The sequence below is a fragment of the Polyodon spathula genome, chromosome 35, assembly GCF_017654505.1.
Source record: "Polyodon spathula isolate WHYD16114869_AA chromosome 35, ASM1765450v1, whole genome shotgun sequence".
In the NCBI taxonomy this organism is placed as follows: domain Eukaryota; kingdom Metazoa; phylum Chordata; class Actinopteri; order Acipenseriformes; family Polyodontidae; genus Polyodon; species Polyodon spathula.
The window spans coordinates 777,212-787,742 of record NC_054568.1 but is presented as its reverse complement, the minus strand read 5'-3'; the positions used below and the strand labels follow the sequence as shown (position 1 = coordinate 787,742).

At 37.4% G+C, this 10,531-nt stretch overlaps 2 long non-coding RNA genes across 2 annotated transcripts; one reads left to right on the top strand and one right to left on the bottom strand.

Moving 5' to 3' along the window:
- Positions 1–2,183: 2,183 nt before the first annotated feature.
- On the bottom strand, positions 2,184–4,106 carry LOC121303793. Its single transcript, XR_005947867.1, has 4 exons — positions 4,016–4,106; positions 3,426–3,542; positions 2,677–2,718; positions 2,184–2,296 (listed from the first exon to the last, which is right to left on the bottom strand). It is a non-coding gene; the product is annotated as an uncharacterized LOC121303793 (long non-coding RNA).
- Positions 4,107–9,475: 5,369 nt separating this feature from the next.
- On the top strand, positions 9,476–10,234 carry LOC121303902. The gene is made up of 2 exons (XR_005947889.1): positions 9,476–9,640; positions 10,114–10,234. It is a non-coding gene; the product is annotated as an uncharacterized LOC121303902 (long non-coding RNA).
- Positions 10,235–10,531: the final 297 nt, after the last annotated feature.

The following is a 10,531-nucleotide window of genomic DNA, read 5'->3' as shown; positions in this document are numbered from 1 at the left end:
CCGACCTGTGAGGGCGCTAAGAACGGGAGGAGAAGTATCTGGAAGGGCCGGCCTTTCAGTTCGTTTCCGAGTCAGGGAAGTGGGTCAGCCTGGAAAGAATCTACACTCTGTTATAAGACAGTATTGATTTGAAAGGTTAACGAGAGGTGGCTGCAATAAGGCAGCTGCAACCGTTTACCTGGATTTCATGCGGGATACACATATAGGGGCCAGGGTAACGCTGATCTTTTCCTTCGTTTGGGTAACGTGAGGAGAAAAGGACTGAGAGAGGAGCTCTCAGAGTGAAAATACATGTTGTGTGTTGTCTTTGTTTGTTTTTTGTCTTTTTTGCACCACTAGACAGTTAAAGCACACCTCCAGAGCTGTCGCCATGTAAGCACTGTCTGGAGCACCACTGCACAGAGCACCTACACGTATGAATATCACCCAGGACTGGTGACCGTGCCTTTGTTTATGTGTGAAGACTGTACTGTGTTCTTCACCATCCCCACGCTTTACACATTCAACTCATGCCGGTCCTAAATACATGTCATATGCAAACAGGCTAAAAGAATTGAATCTGTTCAGTCTTGAACAATGAAGACTACGCGGCGACCTAATTCAAGCATTCAAAATTCTAAAAGGTATTGACAATGTCGACCCAAGGGACTTTTTCGACCTGAAAAAAGAAACAAGAACCAGGGGTCACAAATGGAGATTAGACAAAGGGGCATTCAGAACAGAAAATACTTTTTTACACAGAGAATGGTGAGGGTCTGGAATCAACTCCCCAGTAATGTTGTTGAAGTGACACACTGGGATCCTTGAAGAAGCTGCTTGATGAGATTCTGGGATCAATAAGCTACTAACAACCAAACGAGCAAGATGGGCTGAATGGCCTCCTCTCGTTTGTAAACTTTCTTATGTGCTTATGATATTGTAAACCGAATGCATTTTCACTTTTGACCATCCGATTCATTTTGCTCAATATGTTGATTACACCGTGTAACCAATTTTTTAATTTTTTTTTGTTCCTTGGTAGTAAGTGTTATTTCCTAATTGCTTATGCCTCAAAAGTTTAGAAAATGGCTATTATTCCCCACAAACTTTGCTTTTGTGACCAGGACATTGATATTTCGAAATATCACTATTTCCAATGGGAAAATGGGCAAATGTGTGTCTTTTCATTCACATAAAGTGAGACAAAAACAACATATGAATCCAAATTAACATGTATTTATACTAAAGTAATACAAAAATGACTACAAAAGATTTAGAAGTGAGTAGTTTTTCGAGATATACGATTATACTGTAAATCACTTTCACGAATCAGCCCCCAAATGTAGTCTCCCATCATGTTCTCGTTATACTGTCCTTGGTAGCGGCATTCAAAGTCCAGTATATCCTGGTGGAAGCGCTCGCCTTGCTCCTCCGAGTACGCTCCCATGAAATAGAAACACAGTTGTAGTATAATTGCTGAGGCTATTGTAACCCGAATGTGTTTTCACTTTTGACTCAGAATAATTATCATTAATGTCATCCAATTCATTTTGCTTAATATGTTGATGGTACAACTACTAGTATCATTAGAAAATAAAGCTAATTAAAATCTTTCTTTGAAATAATCTTATAGTTAAAATTGAACTATTTTTTATTTTTTTTTAAATTAAGAAACTGCCATTTGTAAATGTTATAATCAAGGATACTGTTATCTAGTACAAAGAATGTATAACTTTAAATGTGCTAAATGCTCATTGTAAGAAACCCAATGGGTGTGAATAGCAGGGCTCTTGAGTGGCTGCAGGCTCAGACACAGTCCCACTGCTGTCTGGGCAGGTCCCCACTTTGTAAGGTACACGTTTGTATGTGTGTGTGTGTCTGTACTGTGTGTGTGTGTCTGTACTGTGTGTATGGTTGACTGTACTGTGTGTGCATGTCAGTACTGTGTGTGCGTGTCAGTTTGTGTGTCTGTACTGTGTGTCAGAGTCTGTACTGTGTGTCAGTGTGTGTGTGTGTGCTGTGTGTGTGTGTAGTGTGTGTGTGTGTGTGTGTGTGTGTGTGTGTGTGTGTGTGTGTGTGTGTGTATCTGTGTGTCTGTACTGTGTGAGTGTCTGTACTGTGTGTCTGTGTGCATAACCAATGGCACAGGCCCCGCCCCCAGCCGTACTTAACTACATAGAATAAGAGGCAGAGACACAGAGAGGTAAGATGCTTTCTATTTTATTTGTTTCTAGACCACTAGAGGAATTGCAGTTCTAACCAGATGACTCTGCTTTAAACAGGCAAGTGATTCATCTCCTCTACTGCACGGCTTCTCCTGAAAGAAAAAAAAATGATTAAAAAAAAACACCACAAGCTTGAACTAGGATTATAAAATGCATTTAAAAAGAGGAGATTATATATGGAGCAAGTGGCCTCTTCTCGCTGGTATACATTATAAACTACATTCAAATACACAGTCACATGAAGTTAGACCCCAGGCAGGCAAGCCTGTTACCCCTTTCCTAGAAAATATTTACATCTCTACTGATGTAGTTGCCTGCCTCGCTGAAGCCACGTTGCTGCTCTTTGTCACAATGTTCACATTGAAGTGTGTTACAGTTGTAGGGATGATGTCACTGAAACAGCTGGAGGAACATGTGGGGACTGAGAACTCCATTAAAAAAAAAAAAAACCCTGACACTTTAAAAGACGTACCTTCACCCTGAGCGATTGGAGGAAGAATCAGGAAAATGGGACCTTTTGATGCAGATGAAAAGAAATAGAAAGAGCTGTCAGGGCCATGTAGAGAAACACTGAACTACACATTCATATTCATATTTTTATAATTATTTTCTTGTTTTCAAAATGGAAAACCCACCAAACAAAGATAGTCACACACAGACACTCACAAAAAAAACAAAAAAAAATTGTTAAAAGTTTTTTTTATTTCAAATTTCCTTGTCTTATTTGTTTATTTGACAAGGACACACACACAGTAATAACGATCAATAAACACGGCCTGATGGTTATTTTCTAAAAACAGCACAGTTGTTATACTTTAAGTGTTTAACAGCAAAACAGTTTATTTGAATATGTAAAAAATAAATAAACATACAGGCATTATATAAAAACATGTACATCTATTTGAACAATGTGTGCAGCTTTCAAACAATCAAGTTTAAATTATACACCTGTTCAGACAGCACCTGTAAAACCTCACAGCTCTACATGTCTGGACTACATGACACCCAAACTTGCATGTTCATGAATTAACTTCTACTTATCTGCCCCCTGCTTTGCTGCTCCCTGCTATTGCTCCTAGTTAGATCTGAATATAAATCCTGCATTTGAATTCACCTTCACTGGAACTGGATATCTGCAGTAGTATTTTGTATAGTTCTTTAATAATAGATTTGGATCTATTGGTAGATCTCCTGTAGACTTAAACACGTTAAATGACGTACCTCTTCCCTCAGGCAGCACTGCGGGTTCATTGCCAGCTTCTCTTTTGCCTCTAAAATAATCGGCAATATTATAGCTCGCTAGCTTGTTCGGAGGTACAAAAAAGAACGTCTCCACAGCTGAAACAAAGCAAAAAAACCTGTCAGCACTGTTCTGGAGAGTTCTACAACACATTCCTACAGGTCAGACTCACACTAGTCACAAAAGTGCAAATCAAAGAATTTAGGAGAAGAGAAACAGCAATACTACTATAATACTAAAACTATAGGTAATGGTGTCTTATTAACTGTCGTTTTAATACAGTAAACACTATAATGAAAACTGCATTGAAATAGTACTACTGTAGTAAAAGAGATAGCACCGTGATGCTACAGTGTTGGATTACATTAGATACCACTGCTGTGAAACTTCTTAGAAATCAAATATAGTCCGTAGGACTCCCATGGTGGTGCTACAGTAGGCTATTGCATTATAGTACCATTAATAGTGCATGATGGTACTGGAGCAGTCTGGGGAAAGCTACCCTGCACAAACATCTTGGATCAATGTGCAATTATTTGAAAGAAAGCAGAGATGGTCTGATTGTACTCACAGCTGCAGAGGAAAGCCAGGGCGGAAAGAAGCACCAGAGTCTTCATTTTGTCTGCTGGTCTTGGGCTGTTCAAGTCAGTGAAGTCACAGCAGAGAAGCAGCCATATTTATACAGAAATGGGGCTCTGAACTCTATTATCATAATTTTTTGCAAGAATGTCACAAACTACAAGTCTGTTTGCTTGAGTAGTTTAAAACAAACTATTGGGCATCAAGAGACCAGTGCAATTATTTGCATCACAGTAAATTCAGGTGATGTACCCTTCAATCCAGTCTGTTTGCTGAGAACATTTGGTCCTACCTGTTCAGAAGCAGCCTAAATACAGAAATGGGGCTCTGCAACGTTGCATAAAAAACAATCTGCAACGTTGACGAGACAGGTGACCTCATCAGCATATCTCATGATGTAAATATTGTCTACGAAGCAGGCAGCTGTTGGTCATAGAATTGCCTGGAGTCTGACTTCATGTGACTTTGTATTTGAATGTAGTTTATAATGTATACCAGCGAGTAGATGCCATTCGCTCAATATAATTTCTACTTCAATGCATTTTATAATGTATTCTTATTATTGTTACTCATTTTCATTGGCTTACAGGAAAAGAATTCCATTGACTGTGATGTCACAAACTAGAAGTCTGTTTGCTTGAGTAGTTTAGAAAAGTGTTTCTCAAACCTTGTCCTGGGGACCTCCCTGCCTGTCTGTCTGTCTGTGTCTCTTCTGCTTTTTTTTTTTTTTTACCAACTAAGGAACTGCTTTCAAAGACTTAATCGAAGCATTAATTGAAAACAATTTGCATAATCAGAGCTTTTTAATAACTTTTTATGAAGCAATATTATTTTAAAAATGTAAGCAAATCGTTTTGTTAAATTGATTGTTTTTCAAGGAAGAAATTGAGAGCAGCTCCTCAGTTGGAACAAAACCAGCTGAGATACAGACAGGCAGACAGGGGGGTCTTTAGGACCAGGGTTGGAAAATACTGGTTCTATACGTTATAAAAATGCACTTTTCATAAGAGAATTCATTAACTCAGTGTTCAAACTCCTCACTGCTTAACTTTTTTCACCTCAATTGGTATAAGACGAATTGGTTTAATGAAATCAAACATGTTTTTTCATTTTCTATTTTCATCATAGAAAAACCTCAGCAAGTTAATTACAAGCTTCTTTTAATTACTGTTTGTTCAGTAAGAAATGTCAAAACAATTGAAAATATTTATATTTCTTTCAACTGTTTTTATACCTCACTGTAAAAATAGCACAGGAAAGAAATTTTATGTTAAAATAGCCATAATTGCTGGTATATATTAGAATACATTAGTAGTCTTTCTGATTTTTACCTGTGGCAAAAATAAATATCCTAAGGGAAAAGTTTCATCTGGGTTCTTAAATACCTAGATTGGAAGGTAAAGGTTGGAGATCTTTCATTTAGAATTCTCTAAAGAACCAAACAGGGTTCCACATTTGGGATAGTCAAAGAACCATAAAAAATAATTTGAGGAACTTTAAGTGATGAGGATCTGTAAATAACCTACAGGTTTAAAAAATAATTGTTAAAATTACTACAGGGTTATTTGGAGAGCTTTCATTTAGAGTTCAGAAAAGGTCCTGTATAGAGGACAAGCCAAAGAGCTATAAAAAAAAGATCTTAACTGAACTGATAGTTCTTGGAGTGACATTTTATGTACATAGTAGTCAAACTGCACAGTAGCCCATTTATTAAAGAATACACTTTAATGTACACTTTTACACTTTTTTGTTTGACTTTTGTCAAATTTTCAAATACGACCCGTTGCAAAACATCAGTGACACTATTTATTCTTAATAATGTCATGGAACTCTCACAATGCTGTATTTAAACTAGTAGTTTTGCGGCGCTCTTCAGCAACATATTTTTTTTTTATGTTTTGCGAATTGTTGTAAGGAGAAAGCAGACTGTGCTTACTTTGCAGTGTGACTAAGCCAGGGGAAGAGACGGGTACTTGTTACCATTATGGAGCAGCATGGCTTTTAGGCTCCTGGATGAGCTGTCAATGAAGAGGCGCCACTCATTCTGGTTACAGGCGATTCCAATTGCCTCGAACAGACTGGTCACATTGTGGCAGAAGCAGAGCCCATCTTGACGGGTGAAGAAGCTGGAAAAAGGTTGGTTATTGATCCTAAGATCTTTTACTTGCACATTTTAAATCCAACAAATTCCAGTGCTTGAGTGTGTTCCTAAGCTCAATATTGTGCTGGTGAGACTTTGTATGTGGTTGCCTCTTTTTTTCCTGCAGTGTGAGACAGTTTATCTGATCAGCTCCAGCTCTGAAAGCTAGCTCTTCTATTAGTTCCAAGTAGATGCAGCCGTTGAGCTCATGGCAGTGTGAGAATGTGTATTTTTTTGAAGGAAGGTCCGGATACCTGATAGCAGGTGCATTCTTGCCAGTCCGAAGTTTGGAAGGGTCCACCATGCAGAAGTAGTTGTTGCTTGAGTGGTCAGTGGGTTCCCGCCAAATTCTTGGGATAGCGAACTTCATGGCTCTCTTTTCCCCTCTGTACCATCCTACAAAAATACATTTATTTCACCCATGACTAATGTGTAAGAGATTCTCGCAACATTTTTCATATATGATATATTTTTTCAATAACATTGAAAATTGTAAAACATTTTAAAATGAAAAACTTTTACAATTTAAAAAATATTAACAAATTTTATAACATAAAATTCCGAGCAACAATTGTCCATCTTACCTTCCAGAGTTTTTTTGCAGTGCTCGCAGGTGAAATGAGGTGCCCAGGGTTTGTCTTGATCCCCGACAGGCATGCCGAAATATGCCTTGTAGGCCTCACACATCTTAGCAGATGCTTCCACTAAGTACTTTTTTGCTCTTGTCTTGATAAATTGGCAGCAGACATAGCAAAATGCGTCTGCCGGATGCTTGCAGCCTCTTGATGCCATCTCAGAAAAATGCAAATAGGTATCCACTTAGGCAGCTGGAACTAAACTGAACTGGTGGGCTTAAGGCCCCTTTATTTATACTACTATTTATATTACTAGAAAGTTCTAGAAAGTTCTAGAAGTTACTCCAAGTTTACTCAGCACTGAATCTATCTGGAATGTTCTGGAAAATAGGTACATTTCAAAATATCACTGTCCTGGTCACAAAAGCAAAGTTTGTGGGGAATAATAGCAATTGTCTATACTTTTGAGGCATAAGCAATTAGGAAATAACACCTACAACCCAGGAACCAAAAAAAAAAAAAAAAATTTCTTACACAGAGTTATTAATAAAACACGATTTTGTTCTAATCTGAAGAAGTCTTGACTCGTCACAATTAAAAATAAATAAATAAATAAACAGTAGATTTACAGTTGCCTTTCAGTTTCATATGACTTCTGCCTTGACCTGGAAGCTTTACAGCCATTTCTACTTTGTGTTATTCAGGTACTGGAACTGCAATTAAAAAAATACACATTCTCATCGCTTGAGCTCAATGGCTGCATCTACTTGGAACTAATAGAAGAGCTAGCTTTTCTGCAGCTGGATAATCAGATAAACTGTCTCGTACTGCAGGAAAAAAAAGAGGCAACAACATACAAAGCACCAGCACAATATTGTCTTAGGAACACACCACACTCGAATTATTACTGCATTTAAAATAAGGAATAAAAATCTTACATCAATTGCCAATGGATTGATATTTCTTTCTGAGAGGTTTACGTGGCCTCCCTTAATTTGCTTAGACAGCAGCACAGAGTCACTGCAGGACTCATTTAGTTGCCAAAGTTGAACAGACCTGAGGCAGAGATGCAAAAACTAAATTACTCTAAGGGGTAGATGTACTAAACTGGCTTAGTCACAGTGCAAAGTAAGCACAGTCTGCTTTCTCGTATATAATATATAATCTCATATAAAAAAAATATGTTGCTGAAGAGCGCCACAACACTACTGGTTTAAATACAGCATTGTGAGAGTTCCATGACATTATTAAGAATAAATAGTGTCACTGATGTTTTGCAACGGGTCGTATTTGAAAATTTGACAAAAGTCAAACAAAAAAGTGCTTTAAGCCCCTACACTGAAATGTATATTCTTTAATAAATGGGCTACTGTGCTGTATGACTACTATGTACATAAAATGTCACTCCAAGAACAATCAGTTCAGTTAAGAACATTTTTTTATAGCTCTTTGGCTTGTCCTCTATACAGGACCTTTTCTGAACTCTAAATGAAAGCTCTCCAAATAACCCTGTAGTAATTTTAACAATTATTTTTTAAACCTGTAGGTTATTTACAGATCCTCATCACTTAAAGTTCCTCAAATTATTTTTATGGTTCTTTGACTATCCCAAATGTGGAACCCTGTTTGGTTCTTTAGAGAATTCTAAATGAAAGATCTCCAACCTTTACCTTCCAATCTAGGTATTTAAGAACCCAGATGAAACCTTTCCCTTAGGATATTTATTTTTGCCACAGGTAAAAATCAGAAAGACTACTAATGTATTCTAATATATACCATTTGCAATTATGGCTTATTTTAACATAAAATTTCTTTCCTGTGCTATTTTTACAGTGCAGGTATGAATAAAAACAGTTGAAAGAAATATAAATATTTTCAAATGTTTTGACATTTCTTACTGAACAAACAGTAATTAAAAGAAGCTTGTAATTAACTTGCTGAGGTTTTTCTATGAGGAAAATAGAAAATGAAAAAACATGTTTGATTTCATTACACCAATTCGTCTTATACCAATTGAGGTGAAAAAAGTTAAGCAGTGAGGAGTTTGAACACTGAGTTAATGAATTCTCTTATGAAAAGTGCATTTTTATAACGTATAGAACCAGTATTTTCCAACCCTGGTCCTAAAGACCCCCCTGTCTGCCTGTCTGTATCTCAGCTGGTTTTGTTCCAACTGAGGAGCTGCTCTCAATTTCTTCCTTGAAAAACACTCAATTTAACAAAACGATTTGCTTACATTTTTAAAATAATATTCTTCATAAAAAGTTATTAAAAAGCTCTGATTATGCAAATTGTTTTCAATTAATGCTTCGATTAAGTCTTTGAAAGCAGTTCCTTAGTTGGTAAAAAAAAAAGCAGAAGAGACACAGACAGACAGACAGGCAGGGAGGTCCCCAGGACCAGGTTTGAGAAACACTGTTCTAAACTACTCAAGCAAACAGACTTCTAGTTTGTGACATCACAGTCAATGGAATTCTTTTCCTGTAAGCCAATGAAAATGAGTAACAATAATAAGAATACATTATAAAATGCATTGAAGTAGAAATTATATTGAGCGAATGGCATCTACTCGCTGGTATACATTATAAACTACATTCAAATACAAAGTCACATGAAGTCAGACTCCAGGCAATTCTATGACCAACAGTTGCCTGCTTCGTAGACAATATTTACATCATGAGATATGCTGATGAGGTCACCTGTCTCCTTGATGCAACGTTGCAGATATTTAGTTTTTTTATGCAAATTCTTGCAAAAAATTATGATAATAGAGTTCAGAGCCCCATTTCTGTATAAATATGGCTGCTTCTCTGCTGTGACTTCACCGACTTGAACAGCCCAAGACCAGCAGACAAAATGAAGACTCTGGTGCTTCTTTCCGCCCTGGCTTTCCTCTGCAGCTGTGAGTACAATCCGACCATCTCCGCTTTCTTTCAAAGAATTGCACATTGATCCATGATGTTTGTGCAGGGTAGCTTTCCCCAGTCTGCTCCAGTAGCATCATGCACTATTAATGGTATTATAATGCAATAGCCTACTGTAGCACCACCATGGGAGTCCTACGGACTATATTTGATTACTAAGTAGTTTCACAGTCATGGTATCTAATGTAATCCAACACTGTAGCATCACGGTGCTATCTCTTTTACTACAGTAGTACTATTTCAATGCAGTTTTCATTATAGTGTTTACTGTATTAAAACGACAGTTAATAAGACACCTTTACCTATAGTTTTAGTATTATAGTAGTATTGCTGTTTCTCTTCTCCTAAATTCTTTGATTTGCACTTTTGTAACTAGTGTGAGTCTGACCTGTAGGAATGTGTTGTAGAACTCTCCAGAACAGTGCTGACAGGTTTTTTTGCTTTGTTTCAGCTGTGGAGACGTTCTTTTTTGTACCTCCGAACAAGCTAGCGAGCTATAATATTGCCGATTATTTTAGAGGCAAAAGAGAAGCTGGCAATGAACCCGCAGTGCTGCCTGAGGGAAGAGGTACGTCATTTAACGTGTTTAAGTCTACAGGAGATCTACCAATAGATCCAAATCTATTATGAAAGAACTATACAAAATACTACTGCAGATATCCAGTTCCAGTGAAGTTGAATTCAAATGCAGGATTTATATTCAGATCTAACTAGGAGCAGTAGCAGGGAGCAGCAAAGCAGGGGGCAGATAAGTAAGAGTTAATTCATGAACATGCAAGTTTGGGTGTCATGTAGTCCAGACAGGTAGAGCTGTGAGGTTTTACAGCTGCTGTCTGAACAGGTGTACAATTTAAACTTGATTGTTTGAA